The sequence below is a fragment of the Petaurus breviceps genome, unplaced genomic scaffold (genome assembly GCF_028583685.1).
Source record: "Petaurus breviceps papuanus isolate PSGF00001 unplaced genomic scaffold, PetGlider_PUasm1.0 188, whole genome shotgun sequence".
Classification (NCBI taxonomy): domain Eukaryota; kingdom Metazoa; phylum Chordata; class Mammalia; order Diprotodontia; family Petauridae; genus Petaurus; species Petaurus breviceps.
In genome coordinates, this window is record NW_027185804.1 from 36,573,671 (window position 1) to 36,591,262 (window position 17,592).

Genomic DNA, 17,592 nt, shown 5'->3' on the forward strand with positions numbered 1-17,592 from the left:
TGCCCTTACATCCTCAAGAGAATATTCTAGAGCACTGAGTAAGTGGTTAAATTTTAAATTATTTCTTTAGAAATTATTTTTAAATTGTTACAACTTCACACCTGCTTGAAAGCTGCCCTACAAAATTTGTTTGCCTTTATCTTCAAAGTCATGGTAATTTGTTCCTTGATGTGATTGTACTTCCAATTTCTTGCTCATGTAAGATTTCAACAAAATTCAAAAATCTAAAAAACAAAATAAAGTAAATTTCAAAAATAAAATTCTTTTATTGATATCGTTTCTTTTTACATCCCCTTCATTTCCAAATAAATCCTTCTGTCTTCCCCTCTCCAAAGAGCCACCCCTTGTAATAAAGAGAACAATAGAAGCATTTCGGCAAGACTAACCAACACGTCAACTGAGTGTGACAATATATACAATATTCCACACCCATAATCACCTGCCTCTGGGAGAAAAAATAAAAGGGAAGAATTTCACTTTATTATCTCTTCCCTGAAGACTAGCTTGGCCATCATGATTAATAACACAGTCTAGGTTAGGGGTTTGTTTGGGTCTTTTCATTCACATTTTTTGTAGTCATTGTGTATTCTATTTATATTCTTTTCCTGGTTCTACTTACTTCACTCTGCATCAGTTCATATGCCTTCTCCTGACACTCTGGATTTTTCCTATTCATCACTTCTTACGATTCATTCATGATGATCCACTCCATTCACATAGCACAATTTGTTTAGCTATTCATCCTTGGGCATTTGTTTTGTTACCAATTCTTTGCAGAGACAGAGACAAGACAGAGAGAGAGAGACAGAGAGAGAGGAAGAGAGAGAGAGAGACAGAGAGAGAGAGGGACAGAGAAAGACAAAGAGAGACAGAGACAGAGAGAGAATTATCTCCCAGTTCACTAGAAAAAATCAATAGATTTTGAAGTTTAGAATCAGAGTGGCCTGAGTTGAAATCCTGCCCCAGACCCTTATTAGCTGTGTAATCATGAGCAAATGATTTAACCTCTCTGGACCTCAGTTTTCTCATCTGTAAAATGGGGGGTAAGACTCAATGGTGCGAAAGGTCCCCAGTCTAAAGCTATGGTCCTCTAAGCCAAGTTACCTGACCTCAGAATTCCCTATTGCTTTTTTGTTCTACTTCCCAAACAGGAGCAGCTCCCTCCCCAAAGCTGCCACGGCTGCGTCTTGAGTTTTAAGACCATACACTTTCCTTTTTCCATTGAGGGAGATGATTTCGTAGGCTGGGGGTGGGGGATGGGGGTAGGAAGGGAGAGGATTCAGGGTTCACCCTCTTCCATGCTGGAGTCTGTGGTTTTTCTGTCACTGCACAACCCTCAAGCAGTGGATAGAGTCTGGAAGACCTGAATTCAAATCCAGCCTCAGACACTTATTAGTTGTGTGATCTTGGGCAAGTCATTTCACTCTGTTTGCCTCAGTTTTCTCATCTATAAAATGAGCTGGAGATGGAAATGGCAAACCGCTCCAGTTTCCTAGCCAAGAAAACCCCAAATGGGGTCACAAGAGTCAGAGATGCCAGAAAATGACTGAACAACAGCGCAATACAACCCTGTACAAGGGACCCGATGTTACTTCTCTCTTCTCCTCCAGTCCCCAGCAGGACCCTACCCTGTGAGGCTCCTTTCTAACTTCTTGAATCCAGGGCTACCTGGATCCTAAATGTTAGAGACAACTCAAATCCTTTCAGTTAAGCAACTAAGATCCTACAGCTTCAAATTTAGAACTTAGAAACCATGGATGACCAAAAATCCTTCCGACATTGTGTAGGAGGGGGAAACTGAGTCCAGGAAAGATTTAGTGTCTTACCCAGGGTCACAGAAGCACCAAGGAACAGGGGCAATGTTTGAACCCAGGTCCTCTGACTCCACAGCCAGTATGGGGTCTCCTACCTCTTTAACTCTTAAAGTTCTCCCACTTTGTTTTTGGTCTGTGGCTGAGGGTCCACCAGCCATGTCCTCAGCTGTTGATCAGGACAGTTCCTTAAATACAAGGTTTCTAACTGAGGGTTTAATTAGGAAGGGGCCAACAGGTTTATTCCAGGCCACTGACTTGCAGAGGACGTCTCTGTGCCTTTCCTTTAGGTCCTCCCCCAATCTTTCCAACCCCAGACAAGCCAACCTTCTCCTAAAACCCAGTGGGTGGTCTTCTGCCCAGCCAATCCCACCACAATTTGATGTTTCCCCCAGATAAAAGAACTCCTCTTTACTCCTCTGAGACTCAGCATATCAGTGCCTCTCCCAGAGATAGAACAACTTTTCTCAGCACTAACACCTGGGACAGGGGCTGAGAGGAGGAATCTTGCTGTTTGGCTGTCTCCCACCCACTCTCCCCAGTAGAAAGGCTCATGACTGGACACCTAGTACAAGACTGGAGAGGCCACAGAGGCCCTAACCACTGAAAGGCGAAAGCAGGAGGATTAGGTCCCTGCCACTGATAATGACATTTTCAAGTGTGCAGGGATGGAGCGGTTGCCATGGGGATGCCTGCAGAACTGAGTTCTCTCTCAAGTTGTGAGTCAGGCTTAAGCATTATTTATCCAAAAAAGAAAAAAAAACCATCGACTGCCACAGGAACCTGCCTGCCCAATGACAAAGGGAAGGCGCCCCCATGCAGCCTCTGACGAGTGAGTCAGCTGGGCTTTGCGCTGCTAATCAGCTTGCTGACGTCAGCTCAGCTCTATTCCAGCTCTGTGGAGTGGAAATGTCAACAGAGGTAAAGAGAAAGGCCAAAAGGTACATTCTTTCCTCCTCCAAGCCCCAACCCAACTCAATGGGAAGCAGAGTGTGCCCTATCCCAGCTCAGACCCAGGGGTTCTCTGCCCTTCTCTCAGTGTGAGAGCTGGAACAAGGGCAGGGCAATGGGGGCTTTCTCCTAGGGCACCAAAATTTAGAAGGTATTAGCAATTGCAGTCTTTCAGCACCATAGAAACAATCAAGCCATCAATATGCATTTATTAATCACCTACTATATTCTAGGCCCTGTATTAGGCATTGTAACATCTAAATTTAGCATATACAGTATAGTTAGAAAGAATAACCAGTGAAATAATTGACTGGAGTAGTTGCATTCAGATAGAATGCTACCCCAACAGTAGCCTCGTGATGTCCCTGAACAAGTCACTTCCCTCTCAGGAAAACCTGGAAAAAGAGAAATGTACAATATCTCCCTCAGGTCACCAAGCAAATGACTGATTACACTGCTGGGTCACACACACACCCTTTTTAGTCCACTGAGCATTTATTAAGCACTTACTATATATAAGGAATAAATGGTAAGAGAGATATAACTAAGGCAGGGCAACCGGGTCTAAATCACATGATGCCAACATTTAGAGGACACTTCAGCAGCTAGAAGCAACTGAGCTCAGTACCTAGGTAGCCAGAATAATTAGTTAAAATAGGACATTACCACTTGGTAGGTTTTCCTACAACTGGACACCAGATAAGCTCTTCCCTGGCTTGGTCCCTGATCTCCCATGTTCTGCTTGAATTTTGTGCCAATTACCCCAGAAACAAAAAGTGCTGATTACAGCTCCGAGACGGTGGAGGATAGAGAATGGTCTTCTGGGTTCAAGCCTTTCCTCTGATATACCCTACCAAATGACCCCTGGAAAGTCATTTAACTTTTTAGTACCCTGGGCAAATCTCTAAGACTATTGGCACAGATGAGCTAATAACAATAATAAATTAGCATTTATTAAACATCTGCTTTGTGCCACAATCATTGTCTCTTTGATCCTCACAACAGCCCTGGGGGCTAGGTGCCATAGGTATTATCTCCCTGTATTATAACAGACAAGAAGTCTGGTGTTACAAGCGACTTGTGCAAGGTCACATAGCTGGTGTCAGAAGTGGGATTCAAGCCCAGGCCTGTCTCTGCCTCCAGGCCCACCATTCCTGCATTAGGGGGGCTCACATCCTGCATAAAAAAAGGGTGACCATATTCCTTCATCAGTTTATCTCCATATTCTTGGGCACCTGGCCCTGGAATAAAACAAGATTCTTTGAGGTTTGTCGTGCAAGGGAAGAAATTAGGGCCTTTAGTCACAAGTAAAGTGGGATAGGAAAAGAGCACTGAATTTGGAGACTGTGACCTTGGATGTTTGCCCTTTCCAGCTATGGGCCTTGGTTTCTTCATCTGTAAAAAGAAGGGGTCTGACCAGATCACTTCCAAAACCCTTTCCTGCTGTACGCTGACTCTCTAGGCTTGAATAGCACAAACGCTCAGTGCTGACCCCAGCAACAGGTCACCCTCAGGGCTGTATCTGCTGGGGGTGGGGACGAAGCTCTGCCCCGTCTGAGCTGGGGGCAGTGGGCAGATCGCAGACTGGAGTAGCCCAGGCCCATGATTTCCCACCCGCCCCTACCCCCACAGGACTCCACATCAAAGCTGCCTTCCTGGGTGTGGCCTCAAGATAAACGGGAAGATTAAAGAAGGAGCTCCAAGTTGGCCTGGCTACTCCTCGCCCAGGACACTGACCACAGGAGCCTTGGGTGCCCGGGCTGCTCCCAGCAAAGGCCCCTCTGGGAAGGGAGAGAAGTGAAGGGACCCAGCCCTCCAGATATGGGACAGAGGGGCTGGCCTTCTAGTTGGGGAGGGAAGGGAGGAAATGGGGCCTCTAGAGCTGGGGGGAGGGCTAAGAAGGGGACGAAGGCCAGGAAATGAAGGGATAGGGTCCTGTAGAGTGGGATCTGAGGGTGGGGGAGCAGGCATCTGAAGAGCAGCTTAGTCTGGACCTTGGCCATGCCACCCCCCCCCCCAATCTATGATGGCACTCACACACACACTTAACCCTTTCCTGACTAGCCTGTCAGCCCCCACTGTGGGTGGAGGCCGGGGTAGCCTTTCATTCTTGGAACCAGGCCCAGGCCACTTCATTGGGGTTGGTCCCTCTAGCAAAGGAGCCTATAATGAGGCTCTCCTGGCCCCCATCTCCCTCCCCCACGCCCCTACCCCAGGGAAGGTCTGTAATTAGTGCAGTGGGGCGAGGCTGGAGAGGCTCAGACAATGTCATTTGAACTGGGATGAGACATGCCTCAATTGCTAGTCTGTACTTTTAATTTTTTTTCCCCCTGGTGCCATTGCATATACAAAAACCAGAGAAAGTTTAACCCTTTGCCGGCGAGGCCCAGCTTCAGCCTGCTCCTTTGGACTGATCCTCTTGCAAGGCATCCATCAAGCAACAGAATTTATTATGTGCCTACTATGTACCTGGCACCGTGCATCTCCACCCTACCCCATGTCTAGGGAGTCAGGGCCCTGGAGACCCCCCAATCCCTGCCATCAGCTAGTCAGGACACGTATGTAGGTAAAAGGCAGGTTAGGCTGGCTTGAGGGCAACGTTAACTTATGCACATCCACACGGGGGACACGACGTTTGTGCCTGTAACACACCTCACATGATATTACCCGCCCGTGCAGATGAGGGGCCGGGCAGCTGCACCAAAGCAGTCTCTCCAGGGACAAGTTTTTCCATCCCATTAGATTATAAGCTCCTTGAGGGCAGGGACTCTCTGCTGCTTTTCTTTGTGTCTCTAGCCCTTAATATGGTCAGATGGTCCCTGGTATGTAAGAGGTGCTTAATAAATGCTGACTGACCTGGGCAAGTTATGTAGCCTCTCAGGGCTCTGGGCAATGCTAACATCAGAGGCTGTTTGCCCAAATTGGCAAAGGAAATTTCCTCACCTGGAAGTCCCCCATCCCAATGAAATCACCAGATCCAGGCCTTGTCCTTTGATCAGATTAGATCAGGGAGAGACGTATGGAGGGGGAACAAGGGTTGGAGGTTCAAATTGCAGCCCCTTCTACTTACTATCCATGTGACCTGTAGAGTGTAAACTCCCGGAGGGCAGGCACTGTCTCCCTTTTACTGCCTCCCTGCACCTAGGGCAGGGCCTGGGACCCAGTAAGTGTTTAATAAATGCTTGTTGGTTGGTTGATGGAAGCCTCGATCTGGAGCCAAGAAGACCTAGGCTCCAAGCTTAGCAGCTAAGTCACCTTGGGAAATCTGTTTCCTCTCTCTGAGACTCAAGTGATCTCATCTGTAAATGAGAGCTGGATGAAAGGCCTGGACAATCCTTTCTGGCTTTAGTCCTGCCATCCTCTGAGCACGGCCCTTTGCTAACCACTGTGGGGGAGGGGAGGACACGAGGGGAAGTATGGCCAGGTCCCTGCCCTCAAGAGAGCTTGCTGTAATTCAGCCGGGAAGAGAAGGCCTGCACACATTAAAAGGACTGGAGGCACGGGAAGACAGCATGTAATCAAGGGCTAAGTGTGCGGTGTAGACTCTTAAGTGCCTAGGAAGGGAGGGGTCACCGGGAGTCAGAGTGGGCAAGGGAGACTTCCTGGAGGAGGGGGGCTCTGAAGAGCAGGCTCCAGAAGAGGGCTGGAGTTTGAATGAGCAGAGAAAGGGAGGGGACCAAAAGGCAGGGTAGGGAAAGAACTCGGCTCTGGGGGTAGATTCACTTCCCTTTGTAATGGGGGTTTGTGGTGGATTCCCCAGGGTCTTCCACATGGGTGAGACCATCTTAGGCGGCCTCAGCATGTGCCAAACCCCCATGACACATTCCATAGCACTTTATTTATTTATTTATTTTTTAAAGCAATCGGGGTTAAGTAACTTGCTCAAGGTTACACGGCCAGTTATTTCTGGGTGTGGTGCTGAGTATCTGAGTCCAGATATGATCCAGGTCATCCCGACACTGGAGCCAGTGCTCTTACTCGCTGAGCCACCTGGCCGCCCCTAAGCAATTGGGGTTAAGTAACTTGCTCAAGGTTACACGGCCAGGTGTTTCTGGGTGGGTGCTAAGTGTCTGAGCCCGGGATTTGATCTCCAGGTCTTCTCAACACTGGAGCCGGTGCTCTTACTCGCTGTGCTACCTGGCTGCCCCGATAGCACTTTATTTGGTATCTACCATGTGCCTGGCCCCATGGGCATATGCCAACATTCCATGGATCTTCCCTCTTGTGGATGGAGTCATTCCCTCCAGGAGGGCAGATAGCACCCCATCCCCACCAGTCTATCTGGTACAAGTCCACACAAGAGGCCAACCCTCCATGCTTGGTTCCTTGTCTGCTTCCTCCAGATGCAGGCAGGCCAGCAGTGGAGGGCGGGGGCTTTCTCTTGTTATCTCTCCTTCTCTCGAGGGAGCTAGCTAGCCCATCTTTTTGGCATTCTCAGATGACTGCTCACTCCTTCTGTATACATTCCCTCCTTGTAGCATGCTGTGGCCTACTCCTGTCTGCCAGGGGCCTCCCCATTACAGACAAAAGAACACTCCATCCCTGCCCTCAAGAAGCTTGCATTGTACCAGGGCTGGGGAGAGGGCAGGGGGTCAGGCTTGGGGACTCGGGTGATACACCAATGAGTAAAGTATAAGTAAAAACTGGAGGTGGAAAGAACAAGGACCAGAAGAAGACTCCATGGAGTAATTGAACGGGGCCTGGAGTCAGGGAGACCTGAGTTCAAATCCTGCTCACTAGTCATGTGACCTTTCATTCTAAGACAAGAAAGTTAGATTCAATGATCTCCAACATCCCTTCCAGCTCTCAATCTGTAAATCCTATGAAAGGAGAATGGAAATTAAGGAAGACTTCACAGAAGAGGTGGCACCTGGGCTGGAGCTTGAAAGAAGACACTGCTTCTGAGAATTTAAGGTGAGAGGGGAGTATATTCCCAGTGGAGAACAAAATAGGAGGCAGAAGGGATGAACTGGGAGTCCTGGGCCCTGAGTTCTCAAGGGATCATCTTGTGATCCTATAAATGGATGGGGGACCCGGGTAAGCAGGGTCCAAAAAAGCCCAGGAAGTCAGGAGTCAGATCTTGGCTCGGCTACTCACTCTTCCTATGACCTAGAGCAAGTCATTTCTTCCCCTCTGGTCTTGGTTTCTTCCTCTGAAAGATGAAGAGCTGGGTCTGGCTGATCTCCTGCTAAGTTCTATGAGCTAGGATCCTCCCCAGGGAGAGGGAATTCCCACCATCTCCTTCCCAGCCAAGAGGAAGATGGCAGCCCCACTGTCTTCATCCTCCTCGTCCAGACCCTGCCCTGGCCCCTCAGGGTTCCTGGTCCCACTTGGGTCTAAGGGCCCTGCTCTCCCCTCCTGCCCTTCCATAAACCTCCTGGAATGCTGTTCTTGTGGCTTTCACTCATTCTCAGCATAGTATCCTGAGGTTCCCTCCAACCACCACATGCTTGGAGCTCAGCCACCAATGGTGCAGAGAAGGATTAATATTCCAGTCCGTCTCCCCCCAGCCCTGATGTCTGTTGGAGCTCCCAAGGCATGCTCCAACATGGGGGACAGCAGAGGGCTCTGTATGCCCTGGTGGGTGGCTTCAATCAGTCTGTTGGGCATACATTTTGCCCAGACACACTGGACACACATGGCATGGTGCACTTCATACATGTGCACAAGTGTGTACACATCAGAACACCTGTGTCTGCTGGGGAGACCCAGAAGATGCAGAGGTGAGTGTGGCTAGACCAGAGGCCCCCCCAGCAGCACACCAGGTCAGTCAGCATGGGGAGCAGGTGAGTCTGGCTGGAGGGATGGCCCCAGTAAGCTGAGCTGAAAGCCACAGCTAGCTGAGAGAGAGCAGGAAGCCACGGGTGGAGTTCCCAGGCTGGCAAGGCAGGGCCAAGAGGAGGGGCCTGGAGCCCGGTACTGGAACAGAAATTCTGGGAAGGAGAAATTGCAACAAGTACCCAGAAAAGGAGCTGAAAGAGAAGGCAGCCTGAGGAGGAAAGTGATTTCCTAACCCTCAAGGGACCTGGGACTTCAGAGAATTTGGAGGGGAAAACTCAACCCCCAAGGTCCTTCTCTACACAGGCAGTCATGAGATGGGCCTGGGGGCAGGGGGAGCATAGACTTCATCTTCTGGCGGAGTCTCTTCCATCTGCTCTGATCACACCCCCATCCAGTCACCCCAACTTTCTTTTAAAGCCTGTTCACACATTAAAGCCTTGGTCCACACCCTGACACACCAGTCTTCTTGCTGACCTCCCAGAGCATGGGTCAAGGGTCACACAGCTGGTCTGAAGCTGGATTTGAACTCAAGTCATCCTGCCTCCAGGCCCATGTCGAGGCACCTGGCTGACTAATAACTTCTCTTGAGGAATTGTAGAGAAGGTGTTGACCTTCTCTGGTTAGAGTTAGCTTCCCACTCAGAAGCGCTCTGTACCAATGCAATGCCATGATGCTGTCCCTTTCCCCCTGCTTACTTCGATAGAAATATCGCCTTTCATAGACTGTAGAGTCCTTGAGGGCAGGCAGGGCCTGTTCATGTAAGCCTTTGTCTTTCCTGAGCCTAGTTCAGCTGACTAGATCAATGAGCACTGATCAAAGATCAGTGTTCATCGATCTAGTCTCTTCCTCTGCCCTAGGAGGTCTTCCATTTCAAGCTGGTGGAAAGGGCCTCCAAAGCAGGGCACAGCCTCTAAGGTTCCTCCCAGCAACAAGATTCTTTGAGGCTAAAAGGGAAGTAGAATGGATCATTCATTTAAAGATGCAAGATTCTCTTAAGGCCAATTAGTCCACCCCATCTACACCCCCAGGGCAAACAGGAGTTAAGTGACTTGCCCAGGGTCACACAGCTAGTAAGCAGCAATTCTAGATTCAAACTCCAGTCTTATGAGTCCAAGTCAGGCACTCTGTGGCCCCAAGCTACCTCTTGTTATTTGGTCATCCAGTTGTGTATGACCCTTGGTGACCCCCTAGACCATAGCACACCAATACCGTCCATGAAGTTTTCTTGGGAAGGATACTGGAGTGGTTTGCCATTTCCTTCTCCATATCATTTTACAGATGGGGAAACTGAGACAAACAGGGTTAAGTGACTTGCCCAAGGTCACACAGCTAGTAAGTGACTCCAGGCCCAGGGCTATTTACCAAACCACTTAGCTGCCCAAAAAGCTACCTCTGGTCCCTCACAAATACCAGAAGGCAAGTAGTTCTTGGCATATTTATTCCCATTTTACAGTTGAGGAGACTGTGAGTATCCCTGACTCCAAATCCAGGAGCTTTCTCCTGAACAACCCAGATGGTGTAGTTTGGGGGGAGATGACGTCCATGCCCAGTGTTCATAAAATCTGGCCCAGGGCTCTCCCTGAATGGCAAGAGCTCTCCAAGCAGGCAGAATCCATCCATTGTGATAGCAGGCCAGAGAACAAAGGCCTGGTCTGAGCCCTGGAGGTACAGTACCTCTAATCTCCAGGATGGGTGTGTTTTCATTTCTCAGAAGTTCCGGTTGGAATGTGCCAAAGCTTGTTTTTTTTCTCTTTATGATTCAGGCAAACAAGACTGGTTTACTTTGGGTGACCTTCTCTGCTATACCCCTGCCTACTTAAGGTAAACACCAGCTCTGCCTTGCACCCTCCTCCACTCCTCTCCTCTCCTTACCTAGTGCCTGGGTGGTGCCGAGAGAAGTGCTCAGCCCATAACCCTGGTGGCCAGCCTGAGGCCCAGGGGGGCATGGCCTTCTGCAATACGTGGTGGTCGGAGCTATTTCTTTGTCGGGATCAGGGATCTCCCCAACTGGACAGAGAGCCCCCCAGGTAATTCAGACACTGATTCCTTACAGAATTTCTGGGTGATGAACATCTGGAGCCTCCTAGAATGGTCTTGCACCTTAACCAGAATCATAAGATCATAGGATATGAGTCAGAAGGGCCCTCAAGGGCCAATAAGACCAGCGAGATTTAGCATCTTGCCCAGGGTCGGACAGACAGTAAATGTCTGCAATAGAATTTGAACCCAGATCTCTCTGTCCCCAGGTTCAATGCCCTATCCATCATACCTCTGACAATGTCTCTTGCAGAGGGTCAGAGAGGAAGTTCTCCCTTGAGGAATCTCTCATTGTTGAGAATGTCCTATGTCTATAGAACTAAAATCTGCCACATCTCCCACCCTGTGTCCCTGGTCCTGCCCTCTGGAGACAAGCTGAACAAAGCTAATCCCTCTTCTGTATGACAGCCCTTCAATCAATCAATTAACAAATGCTTTTAAAGCATCTTCTGTGTGCCAGAGACTGGCAGAAGTGAATACAAAATAAACACGACATTATTTATTTCTACTGGGGGAGACTCTGGCAGCTGGGTGGGGGCAATGAAAAGAGGTCTGGTGGAGATGGAGTTTGGCCTTTGAAGGCAGCTAGGGAGGCTGAAAGGCAGAGGTGAGGAGGGAGGATGTTGCTAGAATTGGATGGCGCACGGCTGGAGGTGAGATGCTGTGTGTGAGGAACAGAAGGCAGACGGGTTGGTTGGACCAGAGAGGGCTTGGAGGGAAGTAGTGTGTAACAAGCCTGGAAACTTCCCCCCAGCCTCCCTGCCAAGTCATCTCTTCTTCAGGATAAAGAAATGGCCGGCCCCTTCACCTACACTTCATAGGACCCGCTCGATGGTCTTCTGGTTTTCAGGATGTATTCCAGTTTTCATCCTTCTCCCTACTGTGATCATTCATCCCTAATGTGATACTGAGTTCTGAGCATAGACATGGTCAGGACAGAGCAGCACCCACACAACCTTAGGGTGGCAGGCAGGGACCTCAGAGACCCTCCAGTCCAAACCATTCATTTGATGAGGCTTGCCATGGAAATGCAGAGACAAGTGGTCTACCTAGAGCCTTGCAGCAGTGATGTGGCCGGGGCTGGACCAGAGCTCAGGTCCCTAGGAGGAACAACCCCAAGCAGGCTAAGGACAGTCTGGGCAGCTTTCTCCCTGCCCTACAGTGCCCAGACATAAGCACACTCATTTGTCCCTGGCTAGCAGATGTCTCACTATATGACCTTCAGAGTCACTCCCATGGGGACAGGCAGGCAGGAAGCTTATCTCTGCTCTTCCTCTCCTGCGTCATATGTCTGGGCAGGGATGACTATATGCATGGAGCCCTCACCCCACAGCTGGGGACCGCCAGCATCATCTCCCAGATGCTCCTGAGAGCCAGAAGAGGTTTAGGCTAAGGGTCTAGTGGTTCCTGTCAGGCCCAGCCTAGGCTCTGACCTGGAGCCCCGAATCTCCCCTTAGCACCAGCTGGGAGGATTGTCAGGACTCCCTTCCTTCTTCCCCTGCCCCTTCTGATGCAGAGAAGGAACTAGAGATTGGGTCCTGAACCAACAGGAAAGGAAAATGCAGGCCTGGGCTCAGAACCATTGTCTGGGAGTGACGTAAGGAGACACCATGACCGAAGGAATTTATCAACAGACTCAACTTAATTCAGTTCAACAAGCATTTAATAAATGCCCTACTGTATGCCGGACACTGTTAGGCAATGGGAACATGGAGGCAAAAAAAAGAAAGTAATCGCTGTCCTCAAGGAACTTACAATCTACTGGTGGGAACAATATAAAAAGGGGGGGAGGGTTAGGGGCCCCTAAAGGTCCCTTGTGCCTCTAACATCTCTACTGCTCTGACATCAAATTCACTCTTTTACTTTGGATTATTTTTGGATTCTCCTCAACTCTCCCTTGAGCCCAGCGTTTCAAATACAGGGGTACTAAGTGATTCTTCACTCAATGAAGGAGGTGTCCAGGCCTGGAACTGGGACTGGGGGAGGGAGAGGAGTGGAGAAAAGCTTTCTAAGTCCAGAAGTTATTCAAGGCGATGCATAGATTGAGTTCTTGTATTGCAAAAAGGCACATTTAAAACTTGTATAATGTTCTTGTGCTTTTTTTGAAATAAATATTGCATTGTGTATTTTAAAAGGAAATGGAAGTGACTTCTGCTCCTAAAAAAAAAAAATTCTTTTGCTGGAAGTATCCAGAAGATTTTTTTTTTAAACCCCAACCATGTTAGAGAAAGTGAACCAGGAAATAGAAGGGGTGGGGGTGGGTCGGGCCTTGAGCAGGTTTATTCATCCTGGCCCAGTTTGGACAGTTCTTTTCAAAGACTATTCTCATCCCCTCAGAGCCAGGCTCTTTCTGGCCTCATCCTAGTCCCTGCCCTTCCCTTACTCCCCCGTTCTCTGGCTCTCCACCTGGTTCCTCTGCCCTTCCATCTCCTCCTACTTTTTACTCCATCCCCGATTCTTCCTTCTCCCTTACTTCTCTCTTTCCCCTTCTCTCTCCTCTCCTCCTCTTTGCTCAGCAGTTCATACACAACTCCTCAGCCTAGCATTTGAAGCCCTTCAGGATCTGGCTCCAACCTACATTTCCAGGCTTGCTTCACGTTGCTGAATTTACAAAGTGCTTTCTGGCCAAATTGGCTTATTAGCTACCCCTCCACCTTGGCATTTCCTCTCTCAGGGCCTTTGCAAAGCTCCAAGGTACTCCCTCCCTCCTCACCTCCATTTCTAAAATTCCTATTTTTCTTCAAGATTCAAGCTCAGCTCTGTTTCCTAGAAGAGCCCTCTCCTGGTCCCTCAGGCTGTTAGCCCTTCCTCTCTTTTCAAACTTTCATAAATAAGGGTGTGTGTGTGTGTGTGTGTGTGTGTGTGTGTGTGTGTGTGTGTGTGTGTGTGTGAGTGGTGCAAGAGACGGAGTGCTAGACTTGCCTCTATTCCTTGCCAGATTCCTGCCTTTAATAGCTACATGACCCTGGACAAGTCATTTGTCCTTTGTAAATGAAACGTGAGTCCCAAAGCCCATTGGTATGAGAATCCTATGAACCTCAGTTTCCTCGTCTATGAAATGGGGATAATAATAGCACCTATCTCACAGGGTTGTTTCAAGGCTCAAATGAGATAACACATGTTATGCATTTCTCATATCTTAAAGCATTATATAAATGCTAGCCATTACTATTATCAATATAGTTAAAGATTCTCTTATACGAAACCCTTTCCGATCCCAGAAGCTGCTCATACCTTCCTTCTCCAAAACTATCTTGTATTCCTTTTTGTATATCCTCTGTGTACGCTTAAAAATAGTATGTTCACGTTTTCTCCCCTATTAGAACATAAGATCTTTTAGTGGAGTTCGGTTTTACCTTGACTTTGTATTCTCAATGCTTAGCACAATATCTGACATGGTAAGGACTTCATAAACATTTGTTGATTGGCACAGATGTCTATCTCTATGTGTATGGATTGGACCTAGGGATAGGAATTTCATAGTACAGGGAATGCCTAGAATAGGAAACAGTGGATAGAACACTGGGCTTGGAGTCAGTAAGATATGAGTTCAAATCTAAACTTAGATACTTACTAGTTGTGTGACCCTGGGCAAGTCACTTAGCCTCTGTTTGCCTCATTCCCTCATCTGCAAAATGAGCTGGAGAAGCTGCTTCAATATCTTTGTCAAGGAGACCCCAAATGAGGTCACAAAGAGTTGGATATGATTGAAATGACTGAACAGCAACAACAAAAATCATGTCTACTGGCTGATAGCTAGTGGTGAGCACACCAGTGGGGCTTTATTGAGGCATTCTAATATTAGGAGTATAAACCCTCGGGTTATCTTTAGAACCTGATAGTAGCAGGTGCCTTCTGGGAATCCAACCCTTGAATGAGTATGGAAGACAGAGGTGTAGCCCAAAAGAGGTGTTACATATATATGTACTGGGGACAAACAGGTTACCCTTGATGTCTGCTGGACCACGGGTCACTTCTGGTGGGCTACACGGGTTCTGATTTTACTCTCATTACTGACCTATCTACATTACATTATATGTATGTACATACACACATCACATATACATTATGTGAGTGTATACATGCATTATGGACATACACACATGTGTATATATATGTATACATGAACATATCATCAACTCTTTTAAATAATTATTGTGACATAATGCCACTTCAAAAATTTCCAATATCATTTCCTTTTAGAAATTATTGTGGCATTTAATGCCTGGAGCCCTAAGAAGTTAAGTGACTTGCCCAGGGTCACGTAGCCAGTGTGTGTCAGAGAGGTAATCTCGAAGCCAGCTCTCCCCGGCTCCAAGGCTGTCCCTGTATCCGCCAGACCTTGTCGCTCCTTATGTATTTTCTTGCTTATGTAAATGTTGCTCATACATCCCCTGTAGAATGGAAGCTCCTTGAAGGTCACATGGTCTTTGCAGCATCAGTACCTAGCCAGGGTCTAACACATAGGAGCTCCCTAGGAGATGCTTTCTGAATTGGACTGAATGCAACTGGGTCCCAGCCCTTCTACTGCACTCCCTTTCTCTTCTTTCTCCTTCTCACTCTTCTCTTCTCCTGAGAGCTCCCCCTCTCACAGACTTCACAGAGGTACAGAGACCAGAGTGTCTCCACAGGATTAATTTAGATGATTTCCTACAGTGTTCACCTGGGTACAAATCAAGAAAGAGAGGAAATTCTAATCCTATTTCTCTGAAACTCTGTAATCTTCCCCAATCACTTAAATGGTGCCTGTGTGTCTAATTACAGGGAAGACTGGGAGGAATGTGGCCCACTTTCCAGTTACCCCCAGGCAGAAGGGTTCTTTTGGCCCATCCTGTGGACCCCTGTCCCTGCCCAGGACACCTGCTGAAGCAATTCTGGAAGTTCAGACTTTGGGGGGAGGGTGGTCCCCCAAATCAAGTCCATCAGCCCAAAGGGAATTTTCCTACTTGACCAACTGGAATGAATCTGGGGAGAATGAATACCAGCTGTGCCTTTTTGCTGCCCAAAGGAGCATCTGACCGGCTCAACACATCTAGAAATGCGCCTCTCCTTTCTGTGGCTGCACCAACAGGGTCCCATAACAAGACAATCTTCTTTACTCCCACCACTGGGCAGATGACACCCAAACCTATCCCTCCAGTTTTGCTCTCGCTTCCAAGCACATATATCCACAACCGGACAGTTCCATCTGGATGTTATTCCAATAATAAAGAGCTAGCCTCTTACATCCCTCATAATGATTCCAATAATGAGCACTGGCTCAGCATCTGAGTTCAAACTCTGTTTTGGTAAGATGCTTACCACCTGAGTGGCTTTGGGAAAGTCACTTAAGTTACCTAGGCCTCAGTTTCCTCATCTGTAAAAGATGTAGGTGCCATCCAGCCCTAGGCTCGTGATGCTATGATCTCCTGATGGGGTTCAGAACTGACCTGTCTCACCTTCTGCTTCATCATAGAATTCTGTCCATGGCCATCCTTTCTCCCATGTTCCAGACTTTGGCATTCTCTTCCGCTCTTCTCCCTCCCTCACCTCATCTAAGCTGTCCCCTATCTCTGACAGTTTCAGTTCTGGAAAAGCTGTCTCCTTCATCCCTTTCCCCTGCTCCTGGGGTCACCACTTGACCAATGAGGCCTGTTAGGCTCCTAACAGGTCTTCTCTGAATTCTCTCTCCTGCCATCAATCCTTCACTCCCCTGATACTCATTTCTCTTATGTGTTGAGCTGGTCATGTCACTGCTCTGTTCACAAATCTTCAGTGACACCCCATTGCCCACCAAGCTGTTTCAACTTCTTTGCCTGGCATTCGAGGCCCTCCAAAATCTTTGGTTATCCAACTTCCCAACCTTCTTTATAACTCACTATGTACCTCTCTGTACTCCAGCCTACCTGGATGTATGCTGTCCCTCAATATGCCCTGGACTTATCTTTGCTTCCCCTTTACCTAGAATACCCTTCCTCTCACCCTTGCAACAGGCATTTAATGTTTGCTGAAAGAACGAATGTGAGTGAATGAATGAATGACACATAAGCAGACCATAGGCTTTGGCAGACCAACAGGCATCTCCAACCCCTTCTCTAGACCTCGTGCTTTTACAAAGAAGTGTAACAAGAACAGACATTCACACTTTTAGTGACACAGATTCCTGAAAGAACCTTCGGTTCCTGTGCTCATTAAAAACCACAGGCAGGGAGGGCAGAACTTAATCCTATTAATGGCTTCTGGGCAGAAATTGTGCACCCTGCACCCTTAGAGGGCCCTCCTTCCAAGCAACACCCCATTTGCTCAGGGGCCCAGCGGATTGTTTATCAATCCTTTCCAGGAGATTAAGCTGTTCCTGGGAGCTGGTGGCTTTGATGATGGATCGTGGGGAGTGTATGTGTGAAGTGCCAGGGGGTTGAGGGTAAGGGAGAACCAATCATCGCCTCCATGATCTGCTATTGTTCTCTTTCTTCCTGTTGGTTCAGAACCAGGAGGTGTGCGTGGGGGGGGGGAAGAATCAGCTGACTGCAGAGTGACTTCCTCAGGTGGGTTTGATGTTTCATGAGCTAGAGTGTCCCCCACGTAGTTCAGGGGAACTGTATAAGTACATGGAAAGGAGGCGAAATTCTGAGGGCTAAGGCAGAAATGTCAAGAAAGGACTCCCTTGTCCTTTGGTCAATCAACAGACTTTTATTCCAAGCCTTCTGTGTGTCCGGGACTGTTAAACAATTCTTGTCATTTTTGAGCCTCAGTACCCTCCTCTGTAAAATAGATTATGTGATGCTCAATGTCCCTTCCAGGACTTCCTGGAAGGTGCTTTCACCAGTAAGGACAGGCCCTCCGAGCAGGTTACAGATTTTTCACACCCATTATTATCATTTGATGTTCAAGGCAACTCCTGTGAGGGAGTCCCTGCAAATGTTAGCCCCTCACTTTACCGGTAAGGTAACTACCACTAAGAAGTGTTTGGGGTGAGATTTGGACCCACGTTCTCCCCATTCGAAGTCCAACACTCTACCCATTCACTAGGATA